The sequence below is a fragment of the Triticum aestivum genome, chromosome 2A (genome assembly GCF_018294505.1).
Source record: "Triticum aestivum cultivar Chinese Spring chromosome 2A, IWGSC CS RefSeq v2.1, whole genome shotgun sequence".
Lineage (NCBI taxonomy): Eukaryota > Viridiplantae > Streptophyta > Magnoliopsida > Poales > Poaceae > Triticum > Triticum aestivum.
The window spans coordinates 103045502-103063255 of record NC_057797.1 but is presented as its reverse complement, the minus strand read 5'-3'; the positions used below and the strand labels follow the sequence as shown (position 1 = coordinate 103063255).

Here is a 17754-nt window from a genome sequence, read left to right as displayed (position 1 = left end):
AATGGTGGGCGGGCGGAGGGACGGACGTGTGGCGCCGGAGTTGCCGCCTCGGCAACCGCGTATCATTAATGTGGGCGGCAGATGGACGGACGGATGGCACTTGTGTCGTTTGAAGGCGGAGCAATCACCTGCACCGGGAAGCGGGGCGGGCGACGCTGACTGTTTCGGGCGGAAAGCGCGCGCGGGCGAGAAGATGACTTTACTTGGAAAGGATGACAATGGGGACCCACCAGGTTCATAGCCTCACGTACGCAAGTGCCTTCTTATTATATATATATATATATATATATATATCCCTAATATATATATATATATAATAATAATATAATAATAATAAAGCACAGATTGAGTCTCCGGATTCACCGTTACGGTGTTTTTGAAAAAAAAATCCCTATTGTTTCATATACTCAACCCGCGCTCCAACTTAAGTGGCTAACCAGCGAAAACGTTTCGTTCTTCCAAAAACGACCATGTAGTTTATGGTATTTGGCCCGTGCTCCTCTTTTAGGTGCCCAGAGCACACCCGAGCTGGGGCTCTCCTCGATCCGTCCGGGTACGGCGCCGGTGGCGGCGGCCGGTCTTCTTCTCCGGCCATCTGCCGCTCCCCTTCCCTTCCCCTTCCGCCCCTAAATTTCTCCGGCATCAACCCAGCCTCCTCAATCTCTAGCCCATATCCATGGAGTTCTAGACTTGGATTTCAAAGGGATTCGGCGCCTCGGGAGGATGAACGCCATGGCGGCTACACACACGCGGCGTCAGCGGATTGAAGGATGCGGCAGCAAATCGGCGTGAGCATCCATCTTCTGCTCTCTAAATCTCTCTCTCTCTCTCTCTCTCCAACCTCCTCTATCCTCTTGCATCACAAACAGGCGGCGACTCTATCCGGCCGAGTGTGGCGTATGTGGTGCCTGTGTTGTGCTCCCGGTGGCCTAGCGTGTGTGCGTGCGGCTGGATATGCGTCTGTGTTCATGTGTGTGGCGCTCTACAGGCAGAGAAAGTGGGTGGTTGCAGGCAGAGGAAGTTGCTAGCTATTGGCAGAGGAGTATTAAGATTAGCATGGCACGCTTAGGATACTTCCCTTGATTTCTATAAGAAAAAATTGATAGTTTCCTTGATTTGTTTTGTTCTAGATTAGTAGTAAAGCAGTGCACTGATATTTGGTTTGTGGTGCAGGAGCTTGAAGATATCAGGGGCAGCAGGCTTTACTGCAATATATTCGTCTATGATTTTCTCCCCAAATCTGAAATTATTCGCCACCTAAAGTTTAATCCCCTTGAGAAAATGAGAGTATTTATGTACTATGCTCTATGGATGTTGACAATTTTGATTGCAGGAGCTGGCAAAGTAAGTGCAGTGCTTACCGTTGCATATAGATATTTAGGGCTACATCAAACTTCAGTCAGTAGAACATGATGACCAGGCAGGGAGGTTCATGCAGCATTGGAAGTGAGGATGTTTGGTGTAGAATCGGTGCCGCCTCCGCTCTACCCTGCCCCTCTGCATTGTCCTCGACAGCAATACGGGCGACCTCGCTGCTTGCCTTGCTTGCAACCACTTCATCCCCAACCTGTTGGACGAGAGCATTGTAGACCGGGCAGACAAACAATGAGGTGTAGCAGCACAACCTTGCCTCTTTCCCTTACTCTCATTCACAAGCGAGCCAAAGACACCCCAAGTGGTGGCATGATGGCCCATCGTGTATGAATGTGCTTCCAGACAAGCTTGCCGCGGCTCAGACCAGACTTGCTTGGCATACATGGCTGCAATGCATACATGTGGCGGGAAACAGGCAGGGAAGCTTGGGACTGGATATGCAATTATGCCTTTGTAAGTATTACTGATGCAATTTGTTTTTGAAAGATCCCTAAGTCATTTACCGTTTTGCTCCTGAGAATTGTTTACTATTGTTAATTGTATCAATGGTCAATTAACGACATAGACCAAGATACCATTGAACACCTTTGATAGATCGACTGAAATATGAACACTCTTGGCCCGAAGTTACAGCATAGCACCAATTAATTGTTAACCTCTTGGTTTTAATGATAATTGTTCTACCATGCATTTTTCTTCTGCTAGCATTGCATCAACAATGTCAGTTGTAATTATATATATAACTTAGAAATTCAGTGTGATATATTCTGCAGGATGTGTCTAAATCACTCTATTTTTCCATGACATTAACAATTGTTCTTTGACTATTTAAGTGAACGCTCTCTGAAATTTAATTCTCAGTTAAGTCTGGCCTTCTTTGGGTAATTTATATAGCAGGATATGCAAGAATTGGACGCAGATCCACTATTTCCCCCCTCTGTATTTACTGCAATGCATATTTACCTGGCCCTGTGTCACGGGCCCGCACTGCTGCCTTAAGCTCCATGAGATACTTGCCGAGGCAGTGTTTGACCTGCGCCGACAAGCTCGGCCAGGACGTCCTCAAGTCCAACCTTGAGTTTGACACCGACGATTTCGTCCAGCCCGACCACAGTCACTAACCTATTTCTCCTCCTCCCAGAACCTCACCTACTCTTTCAATATTTTTTATGAACTCTGATTCAGTTTGTCCACTATTTGGATATATGTACGCCACTTATAAAATGTAGTTCCTAGAGCATGATATTGTTCCAAGGATCTATGTACTGTAGCAAGATCCTTGAAACTGTTGTGCTCAATGTGTAAAGAGAAGACAAAGCTGTTGATTCCGAGTTATACATGACGTACAGATTAAATGATGGTCTGCATGTTTGGTTTTCCCTCTAAATTTTTTAGACATCGTTACAAGGATATCACTTTATTTTTTATAGGAAAAACGTGCATCTCCGCATCAGAATTCTTTTATGGTACGTTCTTCGTAAAGATATGCCTCATGGTGAGTTCTGAACATTACTTTTAGCAGTTCACCATACTGTTTGCATCTTTGTCCCAGTGAAGTTTCTCATATGCGAGGCATTGATGATGTAATGTGCAAAGAGCAAGATGTTGATTTCTGAATTATATATTTACATGCTGTATAGGTTAATGTTGATCATTGTTTTCCCGTATGGGTTTTCCTCTGAATTTCATGAAGTCGTCGTATTGAGGTTATCACGTTATCTTTTTTATAGGAACAAATTGTCATCTCCGCATCACAATTATTTTGTGCCATGTTCTTTGTTTAGATATTCCTAAATGCTTACCTGATCCAGTTCTGAACCTTACTTCGACAACCTGTTTTTAGCACTTCATCGTATTGTTTGCATCTTTGTTCCAGTGAAGTATACCATATGCAGTTGAGGCTATCGTGCTGAAGGGTAGGAAGATGGAGGAGCGGATTCTTTTAGCAAGCTGGCACCCTGTTGGTTTGTGAGTAATCTTCTGTATATATTATTTATATGACTGTTGTTGTGGTGCTGACGACGACAACGAAGTGTGCAGATGTTTGGTATGGAGAGAAATTCAGAAGGACAGGGAGAACTCATCTCTTCAGAACTAAAGTACACCTCTGAATCTATTTGTGAGCAATTCTTATGCACTCAAATGGCCTATATACATGTCTGATTTATGCCAATGCAGTTGACCAAACGAGAAACTCAATGATAAGTAATTCTTTAATCAAACATCTAACTATAATTATGCTTAAGATATTCTAGCTTTCTACATGGTTAAAATTATTATTCTGTTACCTCATTATACACTATCCTATAATTTTAAATGGCTAGAAATTTCAGTCTTCTTCTGGCTAATTGTTTTATAAAGTCAAGTGTTAAAGTCACTCTGACACGGATACGGTATATCCATTGATAGTTTATTAGGCGAGGCGTCGTATTTTTCTTTTGTTTCTTCGGTCTATTTTGTAATGAAAGTTACTCTCAAACTGATGATTCCATGTTTTGGATGACAATCAATCATAAGCATATATATGTTCCAAATCTTCAGCCTTCCTTGGTTGACAAATACATTTATTGCACATGTATGTTGTTTAATAAAAGGAGGATTAAGATTGATGAAGTTTTTGGTTGGGACGAATCTTATCATCACTTAGCTATAAGTGAGTTTCTTTCGCTGCAATAGCACATGTCCATGCGTTAGATACATATGGACATATATTTGTTTTCTTCCGTAGCAACGCACGGGCATATTTGCCAGTATGTATATATATATATATATATATATATATATATATATATATATATATATATATAACTATAATTTATTTTGCTTCCTCCTGGTTTCCTGACATCACGGTCCCACAGCATTGTCAACCTATGTAGTACTCCCTCTTTTCCGGTTTATAGGGTTTATCTCAAAATTTTAGTTTTTCCATTTTATAAGGCTCAATTTGGTTGTTCCCCATCACATGTTCAGACTTCAAGGTGCATTAAATTATTGCATGCAAGTATTAAGAGAAAACTGACCAATGCATGCACTTTATGCATGCATGCATTGCAATTAATGCATTCGTAAACATAATTTTTTGAGGAAAACAAGAGCATTAATTGGGTGCTTTTGCAAACTACAAAAAATATTCCACTATTCATCATCTACCTTGGTTGGTGAGATTTTTGAATTGAGCCTTATAAATCGGAAAGGAGGGAGTAGTCAATAAACGAGAGAATTGCACAAGAAGCAGCTGTCAGCTGGGACCAAACAACTCGAGCAGTATTTGTGTTTTTGAGGTGTAAGCACTGCAGAGTTGTTCAATGTTTAGCCCAGATATTAATTTTTCTCCTTTGAACAACAACGAAAACATCGCTGCAGGTATTAACTGGGCGGGCTGTGGCCCATCTAGCCCAGGCCAGATATCCAGCCCAGATATTATTTTTTTTCAAGCTGAAAATGGCTAGCCCAGCTATACTTTTTTTTAGGAATACCCAGGCAAGGTCAAGTTGTTATTCTCCGCCCCGTTGGGCTGCAAATCTTTCCTAGGAGGGATGCATTAGGCTTAACAAGAAAATGGGTTTTAAGAAATAATAAATGAGATGTAATTATAAAAACTGGGCAGTAACTATAAAAAAATGCACCAAACACGTGATTACTTTATAAAATATTATTTTTGGATATTGAAAATTTTAATTTCATTAATTGTTGCGAGCGCAATGTTTCGTTGGATTTTTACGTAATATAAATTTATATTGAAATTGTATTTAATCTGACTAGAAATTTCGGGATAAAAATATTTCGGATCCCATCAAAATGTGGGAAATTTTATTGAATTTTGTTTTGAACGGTTGGTTGAAATGGGCTGTACTTTTAACAAACTGTAAATGGGCCGTAGTAAATTTTATTATAATTTAAAAGTGGGCTACACATAATTACAAATCTCAAATGGGCTATAAGTTCTCTGCCACACACTTCTGGCCTTACTAAGTTGACGCGTCCCCTAAAAAAACAGAGTTGACGCGTGTGCAAGGCTTTGTCAACTTATAGTCAACACACGGTTCTAGCGGCAGTGGCCGTTGGATGTCCATCCAACGGATGCCGTGCTTCTTCTTCAATCTCGGATATTCTAACTTCACCAGCCGAAAAAATGATTCCTCCCCCTGACATCTGGGGCGCACCATTTCGGAAGCTGACATGTGGGCCTACTAAGTTGACGTACCAAGGGCTTTGTCAACTTAGTCAATATAAACAATTCTAAGTGCAGTGACCGTACGATGTCCATCCAACGGCCGTCGTGCTTCTTCAACCTCTGGTCTTCTTACTCCAGCCGCCCAAAGCAGCGCCGGTCGTGCCGCCTGCTCCTGCCTCCCGTGGCCGGCTGTGCTGCCGCGGAGGCCTCACCGCCCCCTACTACTCCCACCGCTGGCCAGGCCATCCCTCCACTCACCCATACCCCCTGTTATTCTGCGGCAACGGCAGCGCAGCCGAACCAGTGAACCCTCGTACTCCTCTTCGTGTGTGCATCCACTGTCGCGTCTTCCCCGGCTCTGCGTCGTCCCCTTCCTAGGCCTCGCCGTCGTCCACCGCCCTGGTGCTCTCGGCGCGGCGTGGTCATGGTCAAGGAACGACTTCCATTGGACGTGGACTATACATGGAGCGGTTGACAGCTGTGTCCACGGCAGCCGCAAGGAAGTGCCTCCTTATTACGCGCAAAATAATTATTCCTCCACCTGACAACGGGGACCCACCGGATGGGCCATCGTATTTCGTGAAAAAAATGATTCGCCCCTGACTGCTGGGACCCACGAGCTACATCTTCGCACGCAAGGAAGTGCGTCCGAAAAAAATGATTCGCCCCCTGACTGCTGGGACCCACCAGCTACATCTTCGCACGCAAGGAAGTGCGTCTGGAAAAAAAAAGATTCGCCCCCCGACTGCTGGGACCCACCAGCTACACCTTCGCACACAAGGAAGTGCGTCCGGGCAAAAAAATGATTCGCCCCCTGACTGCTGGGACCCAGCAGCTACACCTTCACACGCAAGGAAGTGCGTCCGGGCAAAAAAACAAAACGATTCGCCTCCCTGACTGTTGGGACCCACCAGCTATATCTTCGCAGGCAAGGAAGTGCCTGACAGTCGGGACCCACCTGGTCGAAGCGTACGAAGCGTTGTCATTCTGGTCGCGAACGTGTACGTACATACTGGTCGATGTAGAGGCGCGCACGTGTCATAGTAGAGGCGCGCACGTAGCATGTACACGTATGTACAGCGACCAGGGTGCAAGAAAGAAAATACGGCCACGTATGTGTACATACGGGCAGGGTCTCGAATGCCTACTCGCGCATACATACGGCCAGGGCTCGTGTACATGGCTGGGTCGGAACGGAGAAACAGCGTCGTCGTCGTGTTCATGGGGAGGCAACGGAATGCGTCGTGTTCATGGGGAGGCAACGGAATGCGTCGTGTTCATGGGGAGGCAACGGAATGCTCGTGTTCATCGGGAGGCAACGGAATGCGCCGTATTCATCGGGAGGTAATGCAACGCGTGGGAGCCAACCGGCTGGGTCGGAACAGAATGCGTGGTCGTGTTCATTGGGAGGGCTCGGACGGAATAGGCGATGGAAATGAGGCCTGGCGTACCGCAGAACGGAGGAAACGGACCTCGTACGGTCGAAATGGGAGTCCTGTTGATCAGGAGGAGTGTGGCGTACCGCAAAACGGAGGAAACGGACCTCCTACGGTCGAAACAGGGGTCCTATTGATCGGGAGGGGTGTGGCGTACCGCAAAACGGACGAAACAGACCTCCTACGGTCGAAACGGGGGCCCTGTTCATCGGGAGGGGTGTGGCGTACTGCAAAACGTGACTCCACGGGATACTGTTCATCTCCACCGTCGACCTCCTCCAGCCTCCACGGGCTACCGTCGACCTCCTACAGCCTCCACGGGCTCCTGTTCATCCAGCCTCCACCGCACGCTACTCCACCGGCTACTGTTCAACCACCCCTCCATCGTCTACTGTTCATCCAGCCCTCCACACCACGGGGTCCTGTTCAACCACCCCTCCACGGGCACCCCTCCACCGTCTACTGTTCATCCAGCCCTCCACACCACGGGGTCCTGTTCATCCAGAGGCAATGCCACCGCTCACTGTTCATCCACCCCCCCGCAACGCTCACTGTTCATCCAATCGATCAGCTTCAGTTAGCAGCAGTAGCGAAGGAATCGCTCGACCGGGTTCAGTTAACAGCCATCGATCGATCGCCCGGGTTCAGTAACGCGTAGCATGCAGTGCAATCGCTCGGGTTCAGTTAGAGCCCAACGCCTCGCTCGGGTTCAGTTAGAGCCAACGCCTCGCACACACGCGCGTACGTGTACGAGAGAACGCGCATCGCTCGGCCCCCGACCTCCCACCGTAATCGGGAACTCCCCGAAATTTTCCTCGCCCTCGCTTCTACCACAGTTTTTTCCGTCATGGACGACCCAAAGAATGTCATGCAGCTGCATCTCCGGCCCGCCTAGGACGAAAAGCCCATTTTCTGTCATGATTTTTTGTCATAGAAGTAGGAGCCCACCACATCTATGATGATACCGGGTTTTGTCACAATTATCGTCATAGAAGTGTCATATATATGACAGAAAAAAATTCGTTCGGCCCAAAATGTCATGGATGTGTCTTTTTTTGTAGTGTTAATTGTAATTTCTCCCGAATTGGAAAGTAGTTCATCACAGAAATCAGTTCTAGTGATTCCAACGCCAATTAGTGAGGAAGCTAATGATGATGATCATGAAACTTTAGATCAAGTTACTACTGAACCTCGTAGGACAACTAGAGTATGGTCCGCACCAGAGTGGTACGGTAATCCTTTTTGAAAATCATGTTACTAGACCATGACGAACCTACGAACTATGAGGAAGTGATGATGAGCCCAGATTCCGCAAAATGGCTTGAGGCCATGAAATCTGAGATGGGATCCATGTATGAGAACAAGGTGTGGACTTTGGTTGACTTGCCCAATGATCGGCAAGCAATTGAGAATAAATGGATCTTCAAGAGGAAGACAGACGCTGATAGTAGAATTACTATATACAAAGCTCGAATTGTCGCAAAAGGTTTTCGACAAGTTCAAGATGTTGACTACGATGAGATTTTCTCACATGTAGCGATGCTTAAGTCTGTCCGGATCATGTTATGTCAGGACCCCGACTCAATGCCACATCGATCTAGCATGTAACACCTCATATCACTTTGCGGCCTCACGCACGGTATTCCCACGGGTGTCGCCTTACCTTTGCCCGGGACCGTTTGCGTCTTTTGGCACACATATATGGTAGTGTCGCTAGCATCCATATGATAAGGAGCCCGGGCTGACATGGCTAGTCGTAAACCCAAAGTGGCACAGACTTACAGGGACAGGCATCCATGACCCAGCATCGAACGTGTCGGTCATCAGCGAGTGAATCCAGGCTGTAGCACTGGGCTAGTAGGACTCCGGTGAACCGGGCTGTAGCGGGCTAACAGGACTCCGGTATTCATCGCGTGACATTTCCCCGAAGGGACAGACACAGGAACAAAGAAGGACACATGCGGGCCAGCCTAAGTGTTCCGGAGCAGTAGCAAGCTACCCTGGCTCGGTGGAAACACTAGGAGACATTTCCCGGTAAGAGAGGCTACTAAGAGTAAACAACTAGATAGTCAGATCCCACACATACCAAGCATTTCAATAACATACACACAATATGCTCGATATGTGTAAATACAACATGGCATCACAACATGACTCTATAACTCAAGTAATTTATTCAATAGGCTCCGAGGAGCGAGATATTACAAACAGGGGTCTCATGACCCATCATTCAGAGCATACATATCAAAACACAAGTGGAAGCTATCATGTCTGAGTACAGACATCTATAAATTAAAAAGGCTGAGAAGCCTGACTATCTACCAATTCCTGCTGAGGCACAAGATCGTAGCTGAGGTAACAAGCTAAACGTCGAAGTCCACGCGAAACTATTAGTGAGACCGAAGTCTCTCTGCAAAAACATAAAATAGGCAAACGTGAGTACAAATGTACCCAGCAAGACTTACGTCAGAACTAACTACATATGCATCATTATCAACAAAAGGGATGGTGGGGTTTAACTGCAGCAAGCCAGCTTTGACTCGGTGGCTATCCTGAACTACGACTGCAATGTAACTCTTTTGAGGTGGCGCACACGAGTCCACATATTCACCATATCAATACACCACTATGGATCCGCTCCCGTCTCCCTACGAGAACGCCATCCATAGCACTCACGCTTATCTTGCGTATTTTAGAGTATCCACTTTCACTTGTCTATGAACTGATATAAGCAACCCAGAAGTCCTTTACCGCGGACACGGCTATTCGAATAGATGATGTTAACCCTGCAGGGGTGTACTTCTTCATACATGTTTCCACCACTTAGCGTCTGCACACGACATGTGCTCGGCAGACTTCAAGCGAAAGCCGACGTGGGTGTAGACCACGACCTACCTAAACACTCAAGTCTCTAGTCCAGGTTTATCGCCTATTCAGGTTCCATCCATGAGGAGATCCGGCCGGAGTTTCGCTCACAGCCCCAAACGATGTGAACAGGGTTCCGTGACACCAAATGGGCGCCCGGTATACCCGGCCACGTGCCTACCGCATCACAGCCCACCCCTACGGTCAGCGCTGTCCACGGCCTCCAGCATACTACAAACACCAGAAACTACTTGCAACTCCTGGACAGAGGACTAGGGTGAATAAGAAGTCGAGCGGGGTCATATTTCAGGGCCCAATGCATGGTAGTAGCTGAATCATGGATCACAAACACAGAACTCAGTTCCTAAGGACGGCTTCAATGAGACAACCCACCATGTACTCCTACATGGCCTCTCACCGACACCTTTACCAAATCGTGTTCACACACTTAGCTCACACACAGTAGGACATGTTCACACACCTCTGATTCATCTCCGATGAATCAGACCTGACTCAACTCTAAGCAGTAGTAGGCATGACAAACAAGCATGAATGAGTAGGCACAACAGGGCTCAAACAACTCCTACTCATGCTAGTGGGTTTCATCTATTTATTGTGGCAATGACAGGTCATGCAAAGGATAAAGGGGTTCAGCTACCGCAGCAAGTAACAGATGAATCAGTGTTGTCCTAATGCAGTAAAAGAGAGCAGGAGCGAGAGAGTAGGATTGTATCGGAATGAACAAGGGGGTTTTGCTTGCCTGGCACTTCTGAAGATAGCATTGAGTCTTCATCAGTGTCAACGATCACATCATCGGTATCACGTCTATCGAGAGGGGGCAAATACCGGCAACACAGAAGGGAACACAATCAATGCAATGCACAATATGATGCATGATCATGACATGGCAAAATGAATGTGTTTTGGGCTAATGCATCTAGCAACAGATTAAATGGGTTGGTTTGAATACAAGATTCAAATTCAAACTCCATATGTGATTATTTAAATGCCATTTAATTGAATTGTCCTAAACAGCAGCTATAAGTTGTTCTAACATGCATGAAAATGGTACAGATGGATTCCTTGAATTTTTCTGATAATTTTTCATATATAAATTATTTAATTTGGAGTTACGGTTAATTTTCTATGATTTATTGAAGTTTTAGCTATTTTCTGAAATTTCCTGAATAATAATAAATCCAAAAAATACTTATTGCGTCAGCATTGCGTCACTATGACGTCAGCAGGTCAACAGACGCTGCTGCTGGTCAAACCTGACCAGTGGGGTCCACTGGTCAGTGACTGGGGCTGGTTAGTGCCGCTGACGTGTGGGCCCGGTCAACGGCCACGTCAGCACGGTCAAAACTGACGCGTGGGGCCACTGCAATTAGACTAAACTAAACAGAAAAATATACTAATCCTAATTAGGCGCAGGGGCCCACATGGCAGTGGCTCATAGGGGGATTAGCCCCTAACTAAGTGGCCACATCGGCCCGCCAGAGTTTGGCCGGCGGCGACCACAGAGCACGGCGGGGCACGCCGGACTTGCGCTAGGGGCATCGGATTCGCGCGCTGAGGGCACCAGGGCATAGCCCCCGCTCTTACGCATCCGGAGAGCCAAATGGGAGGGGCTGGGGTGGATCAAGCTCGCCGGAGTCAAGCTCGTGGCGGCGGCCGGCGTTCGGGTCTCAGCGGTTTCGGCACTAGGGTGCACGGGAGGGGAAACGGGTGGTGGACTTGGCCTTCTGGGGAGCTCCTGAGCACGGGCCTGAGGTCGGACGCGAGCTACGCTAGCTAGAGCGACGGCAGCGACATGGCTGGCGGCGGTGGGGTTTCGGCCTTGGTAGATAACCTAGCTACGGCGCGCGAACGACGAAACAGAGAGGGGGAAACGGACGGAGAGCTCACGTAGACCCTGTAGAGGTGGACGACGAGCTTGAGGGAGGCCGGACGGGGACGGATTTGACGGCGGCGACCCGCGGTGGCCGAGGAGGGGAACGGCGAAGCTGGCAGCATCCAGGGCTTCCGGCGCCTTCCGTCTTGGTGAGGAGGAAGAGGGGGACGGGGCGGAGCTTCTTGGCGCTTAGGCGAGGCGTGGGGTGGCCGGTGGCTACGGTGGTTCTCGTCGGCGGCGGCGGGCGCGTTCGGTGAGAGAGGGAGAGATCCAGGGAAGGGGGCGAGAGCGCGGGAGAGTGAGGGAGAGAGGCAGGGAGGTGCGTGGTGCTCGGGCGAGGCGTCCAGAGCGTCGAGGAAGGAGAGCGGCAAGCAAGAGGTGGCCGGGGCTCTCGGGCGCGCGCCACGCCTCGGTCCTTCTGGCGAGGAGGAAGACGACAGGGGGGGAGGCGGTAGTGGGCTGGGCCGGAACAGAAGCTGGGCCGGCTCTGCTGCAGGTGAGCGCCAGGTAAGTGACTGGGCTTCTCTTTTTTTTATATTTCCTGTTCTGTTTTCTATTTAATTGCCACTGAATTCAAATTCAAACAAATTTGAAAACAGTGCCAAAACTCCCCTGGAAAATTTTATGTCACTTAAGGTCTACTCCTCATAAACATAAAATATCTCAGGGCATTTGAAAATATATTCATTATATATTATGAATATAACTCCAAATTCAAATAAAATATTGATTTAAAATCAAAGCCCAAATAATTCCTTAGAAATGTCCCAAAATTTTGGTTTGATTTATAACTCTTGCCAAAATTGTCAGAGCTATTTCTAGGGCATTTTGGATTACTGATTGCAATTTTAGGGTTTCTTGCCCCTTTATTAAAATGATTTCCGAGGCTTTCAATTTCCTCATTTCAACTTTCGGAATATAGACATGATGCACACATGAAGCTAGCCTAGAGCATTACCAGAAGCTAGGGATGTGACAACTCACCCCCACTAAACAAGAATCTCGACCCGAGATTCAAGTGTAGGGTAAGACAAAGGGGAAACGCAAACTAGTATAATCTTCACGATCCAGGGTGTATTCCATAAGAGCGTTGATTTGATCACCATCATTGTCTCGAAGTCTTGCCTTGAGAACTCTAACTAACATGACAACGAGAGGAAAGGAAAGACCCTAAAAGAATCGTTCTTCTTGAAGGTCGAACAACTCAGGATTAACTCACGGAATGAGACATAGCAACATCTCTTGAGCTGAGAGGCGAAGCACACATCCATAGGAATGGAGTGAAGCAGATGACAAAGGTTTACTAGGTAGACAACAATTTCACGCTTAAGAAGGTGGTAATCGATTGTCAACATAGCGAGGAGTTGAGTTGCCATGAACCACAACGAGGCACCTTAGGGATGGTGACTCGTAGATATATCCCCTTAAGTGGCAAAAAGAATTACCTTTGATTCAGAGATCATTGAAACTCTTTATACCAGCCTAAGGCAATTCCCGAGCGATCGTTTGGAGGGGGTCGGTAGAATGGCATACTCGGACTTGGATGATGTGGATTACCTTGTTGAAGACAACGTCATAGATGATTTTGTTTATCATCGGAAATGGATGAGACCCATGGTAGGACCACTTTTGAAAATGATCCCGATCAGTAATTACTGAGAAGGGTAATCCAGAGTAGGGTGGCACGATGGCGGTGCAAGCCGGGAACAAAATGCAAATGCTGGGAATGATTTTGGTAACTGGGGAAGAACCCAACAATAGAGAGTGGATTCACTGTTGGAGTGGTTATAGCATAACCGAAGAGACTAGGAGCAATCCTAGTTAGTGCCGGCGATAATACCTAGCGCTTGTGCGTGCTCTCAAGAACTTGAGCATTTCCACAATCATCAAGGTTTTATCAACAACCGCGTCAAGGGTGCTGACAACACAACATACTACCATGATGAATAGCGATGGACGATGCAGATGCAAAGGAAGATAACACTTTCTCAGATTTCACCTTAGCGAGGCCAAGGGGACGAAATCTGGATGATCGACCGAGAGACATTTAGCACTCCGCTTCTAATGTTCTCCTTGATGTGCTAGTGTAACCCATTCATAGATATGGTTTGATATCTAGATCATCAAGTAAAAAGGTCGGACTTCGGGAACACAAAAATCATAGGGCACAACTAGGGAGTAAATCCTATGAAGTCCTTATGGGGAGGTGGCCAACTTCTTCAATCAAGATACTACAATAATAGGTCTTTCGGCTGGGTGGTGCTGGCCACAACATCCACTTTACCAGTTATCGAGGAACCAATATTATAGTTCTTGGGGAAATGTTCCAACCGTCATATCTGCCTGAGATTCAGATCTGGTTGGTGTCAGGATATTCCAGACTCATCGAGTCTAGGAAGAAAAATGAAAGTTTGCAACACAAATCGACGAGATAACGTTGCGAGATTCTCGGGAAATGAACTACGATAGCAAACTCCAAAACATGAGCTGGTTCTGCTACACACGTGTGAACACGATGTCCTAAACAAGCATGACCACGTGGTAGTCTTACAATAAAACACTACCGAGTTCAGGTTGGGAACCATCAACGAGGGTATCGAAGTCCTTACATAAGTCCAGATTAGCTCTTATGAAGGAACTCCTTCTCCTTGAACAAATCAATCAGTGGCTTGGTGTGCTAGGGATACATATAGATTGAAGGTTGCAAGTCTTCAAACCACAGAATTCTTCGCACGTGTGCATGACTGATTTGGAATGATTCCAAAGAAAGCAACATTGACTTTCTCGAATCCACGGCGGCAACTTGCATCAGATGCACATGAATTAAAGGAAGTCACTACCTTCATCCAAACATATGCTTCATGAACGAAACACGAAGAAATGCTTACACAAGTTTCCAACACTAGGTTGATGTTCAACATGACTCATGGGAGAGACAAAATGCTGCTGATGGGCTCAACAACAACTCATCGAGATTTCCATGTAAATGGAATTCCATGGTTAGGTGAACACGGTGATAGCATTGGTCAGACCCAAAAGATATAATGGTGTATGCTCGAGGGATCAACCACGAGTAAGACAACATTACGAGCATCGTTGGTACTGATTTGACTTGACGATGGCCCACACGCAAATCAAAGGATTGATAAGACAATAGGTCCAACAACTGATCACAGGGACCAATCGATGAAGATATCATCTTTCTTCAACACACACTACACAAGAATATCCCTTTGGAACGAACTAAGTTAGGCAAGCTTTTATCTTCCAATTCTCCAAGTTGTTGTCTAGCTTAACCAACTAGCTCAGGGATATCCAACACAGATTCTTGGAGAAAGGGTGGTTCACAAGAAACCAAGTTGATCACAAGCTCAACATAACAGTCAGGAAACAACCCAGTAACACTTCCAAGAAGATCTTCGGAAAATCACGAACCACCGGTATGTTACTAAGCTCGAGAACAATCTTGCTTTCCAGGGCAAGACGATATGATCAAATAAGCAAGGATTGGCACTATCCTAACTCACTGATCGGAGAGTGCACCAGAAATAAGGACTAGGTAGCACGAACAGTCTTAGAATGATGATTCAAGAACCAACACGCTAAGAATGAAATTATTGTCCTTTAACTACCAAGCAACGAGGTTGCTAGGAGTATTGATTTCACACATCACGATTCACTTGTCGACATTCCGGTTACAATAACACAGGAACCGAGGAATGAACAATGATGGCAAGAAGTATCACTGTACCAAGAGTTCATAGGGTGGTGTGCAATTCCTATATCATTCCCGATATAAAGATGTAATACTCCAAGGTAGAGCAGAACAAAAGCTGAATTAGCAATTTGATCTGCGAAGCACAACTTCTTTGACCCAATCCTGGAAATGGACAAGGTACTGGAGTTTGTTTCTCCTAGTCATTCTGGAATAGAATGGCTTGACGGACCACAAGAGTAATAGGCATCGATGAATGAACGCATGCATACTCTTGACTATCAAATGATAGACGAGGGTCAGAAGACAACTAAGAGGGACAACTCAAAGAACATATAATTTTCTGAGTTGTGGATGCATAGATTAGTATGTCGAACCAAGTTCCACATGTTTCTTCCGGATAACCCATGCAGAGAGGTAGGACTGGCCGAGTCACAATATAGCATGGAGAACTCATCGAGAGCACTCTTGTTATGATCTTTTGATCCAACAAACTACTGCCATAAGTGGTTCATAGTATTTGGAAGAAGGATGTACCACGAACCTCGAGGACTATCGCAAAGGTTACTAATATCCTAAAGGAACTAGCAAACCCTATCAACATGAAGTAAGTAGAGTGAATCTTGGGTTCAAAACCCAGGAATAGAATACCTACTACTAAGTAGCACCACGGGATGCTTTCGAGAATGATGGCCAGAATCTTCACACTGGGAACACAAAACATTGCTAGATTACTAGGTGACTCCCTAAAACACCTAGGGTCATAATAATAATTCCAACATAAATGTCAAGGCAATAGAATACCTCAACTCAACAATTAGTGTGATTGAGCTGGCATAAAGGAACATCGAAACCAGAGGGAAAGGATTTTGCAAATGCATCAGACTGTTTAGAAACCTGGGTTGACTCGGACAGCATAACGGCTGTAAATGCTCAGAAAAGATTTGAGACATTCACAAAAATGGTGGCATAACCACTCAGAAGCACAATATCAAGGTCTCGAGATCAATAATTAACATACGGAAGTCGTAGGAACTGAACTCAAGCTTAAATCCAACAATTCTATAAGTCTACGGATTAGCAACACGTGATCCTGATAGAAAGAAGAGAAAGTCTAGTTTCTTAACCCGCAGGAAAGATAAGATGACTCAGATCAGAAGGGCATAAGGTATAAGGAGTAAAAAGAGCCTTACGTTCCATCCCACAATCAATTCCCTTATATAACTAAAGAATTTCTAGACTCAACTTCGACCAGTTTGGCTTGGTAAACCTACAGGCAGTCAAGCTCTGATACCAACGCTGTCAGGACCCCGACTCAATGCCACATCGATCTAGCATGTAACACCTCATATCACTTTGCGGCCTCACGCACGGTATTCCCACGGGTGTTGCCTTACCTTTGCCCGGGACCGTTTGCGTCTTTTGGCACACGTATATGGTAGTGTCGCTAGCATCCATATGATAAGGAGCCCGGGCTGACATGGCTAGTCGTAAACCCAAAGTGGCACAGACTTACAGGGACAGGCATCCATGACCCAGCATCGAACGTGTCGGTCATCAGCGAGTGAATCCAGGCTGTAGCACTGGGCTAGCAGGACTCCGGTGAACCGGGCTGTAGCGGGCTAACAGGACTCCGGTATTCATCGCGTGACATTTCCCCGAAGGGACAGACACAGGAACGAAGAAGGACACATGCCGGCCAGCCTAAGTGTTCCGGAGTAGTAGCAAGCTACCCTGGCTCGGTGGAAACACTAGGAGACATTTCCCGGTAAGAGAGGCTACTAAGAATAAACAACTAGATAGTCAGATCCCACACATACCAAGCATTTCAATAACATACACACAATATGCTCGATATGTGTAAATACAACATGGCATCACAACATGACTCTATAACTCAAGTAATTTATTCAATAGGCTCCGAGGAGCGAGATATTACAAACATGGGTCTCATGACCCAACATTCAGAGCATACAATCAAAACACAAGCGGAAGCTATCATGTCTGAGTACAGACATCTATAAATGAAAAAGGCTGAGAAGCCTGACTATCTACCAAATCCCGCTGAGGCACAAGATCGTAGCTGAGGTAACAAGCTAAACGTCGAAGTCCACGCGAAACTACTAGTGAGACCGAAGTCTCTCTGCAAAAACATAAAATAGGCAAACGTGAGTACAAATGTACCCAGCAAGACTTACATCAGAACTAACTGCATATGCATCATTATCAACAAAGGGGATGGTGGGGTTTAACTGCAGCAAGCCAGCTTTGACTCGGTGGCTATCCTGAACTACGA

General features: G+C 46.1%; 1 long non-coding RNA gene across 7 annotated transcripts in view; it reads left to right on the top strand.

Moving 5' to 3' along the window:
- Nucleotides 1–461: 461 nt before the first annotated feature.
- Nucleotides 462–17754, top strand: part of LOC123187814 (uncharacterized) — a 29251-nt gene continuing 11958 nt past the window's right edge. For 2 of the 7 annotated variants that reach the window (XR_006494135.1, XR_006494137.1), the window contains exons 1-5: nt 462–788; nt 1174–1827; nt 2805–2869; nt 3251–3342; nt 3415–3473. This is a non-coding gene — a long non-coding RNA (uncharacterized lncRNA). Of the gene's footprint in view, nt 789–1173; nt 1828–2804; nt 2870–3250; nt 3343–3407; nt 3494–17754 lie in introns of all 7 variants that reach the window. The other 5 variants (XR_006494138.1, XR_006494140.1, XR_006494139.1 and 2 more) reach the window with 4 other exon arrangements.